Consider the following 2,197-nt stretch of genomic DNA (forward strand, 5'->3'; position numbering starts at 1 on the left):
TTCCCCACAGGCAGCCAAAGGTCTGCAACTGAAATTCAGATAAGAAAACATATTCGGACTTTTGTGTGATAGACGTACGTTCTCACATGCATCGTCCCATTTCATCTCACAGCGATCTTTTGAAATCATTACTGTTTTCATGTTACAGATGAGGAAACGGAGGCTCAGAGAGGTTAACTGTCTTCCGAGGCCACAGTGTTCATAAGGAAAATGAACTTTGTTATCAACGGGGCACGTACTGACTTTGTTGCATTTCATTTGTTCATTAAACATTTTATTGCCTATTTAGCTTACAGTCCTTCCATGCTGCCAGCCGACAGCAATTTGTTGTCTTTCATTTGCTATTAGGGCCTTAACTAACAGTGCTGGCCGTTTATTTTATGTGTGCATTTATAATGTGATAGGGACTCTGGTGAGGGGATGGGTGTTCTAAAGAGGTTAAATAGGAAAGAGATTGATGTCATTTGTAATGAGCCATCGTGCCTAAAGAGTGTACTATGCTCTGTGTTCAAAGAAGCCCCAAAGCTTCTATTAATACTGCAGGAATAAAAGGCAAATAATACAAACCAACCCAAATTTAAAACATGAGTGCATGTGGATTTTATTTTTGAACGTCGATGGAATTGGCCATTTGTTTCACAGACAAGGCTTTGGTCCAGTTAAGGAGAAAAACTCATCGGTGCACCAGCATAGATGATTTCCTAGAAGACAGTTTTAGAGACTTAGCAAACTTTCTGAACCTCTAAGACTTAAAATCCCTCATTAACGGAGGTGAGGCAAGGCGCCTTTTAATTAGAGATCGCTTCACCTGACATCTTTGCTGGAATCGACTGGTGCGCGTGATTCACAAAGTAACGGGGGAAAGAACTCAAGAGAGGAAAGTATTTTTGTAACACGGATGAAAATGTGACCTGACTGAAGGAGGTAGGACGGAGGCCCCTCTCAAGAGAGATTCATAACATCCGCAGCCAATATTGATAGTTCCTGCGGTATACCAGGCCCTGACTTATGTCCTTTCACCAGGTGAACTCACAGCAGACCTAGGAGGTGAATGTTGGTATTATTCCCACCTTACAGAGAAAGGGACAGAAACACAGCTGGTGGGTAAGGAGTCAGAATTATAAGTCTGGTGGTTAGGATCCCACACCTGTGCCATGTCCCCAGGCGAAGGTCGTGTGATGCTTGAAAGCTGGGCATTGCTAGAGGCAGCTTATTTCAAGATGCTCCAGCCCGTAGACAGGAACTGACCACGTTGCCCCATGCCCTTGCATACCAACTCCATGCGACAGGGTTTATCATTATCTTCGTTTTCTTAAAGAGGAAGCCAAAGTGTAGAAAGCTTCCTTAAACTCACCAATGACCAAGTTTCCAAAGCCGGAATTCGAGCCTGGACCGGTGTGATGCCAGGCTCCCACCGTGCATGGATTGCCCGTCAAGAACTATGGTAGAAAGCATGGTAGGTCTCTACATGCAAAGAAAAGGCAAAGCGCTTCTCCTCTTCCACCAGCTTTTCAGCATTAGTCTCTTTCATTGCATGTCCAAGACGTCCTGCGGAGAAGGGCGATTTCCCTTCTTCCCAGACCCTAAGTTAAATACTAGAAGACTGCCCCTGACATCAGCCAGAGGCCGTCGATGTGAAGGTGTGACGGTGTGCCTCGCCTAGAGGGTCCCAGTGTTTGTCCTGGGCAAGCCTGAACCATTGTTCTTGAATGAATACCTGATGAGGTTCACGACGCCGAGCCGGGGGAGGAGGGACGGTTTGGCAGCAAAGTCAGTGGGATTTCTGGCAGTTCATTCAGCGTCCTCAGTGTTCCACCAGCTCCCTGCTGGCCGCGTGGGAGCCCCAGGAGAGGCTGCAGTAATTATTCAGCATTTTGATTGAAAACAGCTGCAGGTGGCGGGTCATCCCATTGTCCATTTTGCCGGTGATTGGAAACGACTCGGACATCGTGGGCTGCGCTCCGCGGCCTCGCTCTGAAATAGAGGAAGGTACAAAGTAGGTTTCCCACTCGCTCCACTTCTTTCAAAATGAACAATTCCTCTTTTGAGGGTCAGAACGCAGCCACCCGTTCACCGAGGCTGACTCATACGCCTAATTTTAAAACAAACATTTTCTTTCAGAGAAAACTCTTATCTTGGCTGATTTACAGCTTGTCTCCCTGTCCTTTCTAGGCTTGATTTAGGCTGGTTTCAATAA

At 46.3% G+C, this 2,197-nt stretch overlaps 1 long non-coding RNA gene across 1 annotated transcript; it reads right to left on the reverse strand.

Annotated features, from left to right (window-relative positions):
- Nucleotides 1-576: 576 nt before the first annotated feature.
- Nucleotides 577-1,347, reverse strand: LOC115296632. The gene is made up of 2 exons (XR_003910969.1): nt 1,148-1,347; nt 577-701 (listed from the first exon to the last, which is right to left on the reverse strand). It is a non-coding gene; the product is annotated as an uncharacterized LOC115296632 (long non-coding RNA).
- Nucleotides 1,348-2,197: the final 850 nt, after the last annotated feature.

This window comes from Suricata suricatta, chromosome 7 (genome assembly GCF_006229205.1).
Source record: "Suricata suricatta isolate VVHF042 chromosome 7, meerkat_22Aug2017_6uvM2_HiC, whole genome shotgun sequence".
NCBI classification, from domain to species: Eukaryota; Metazoa; Chordata; class Mammalia; order Carnivora; family Herpestidae; genus Suricata; species Suricata suricatta.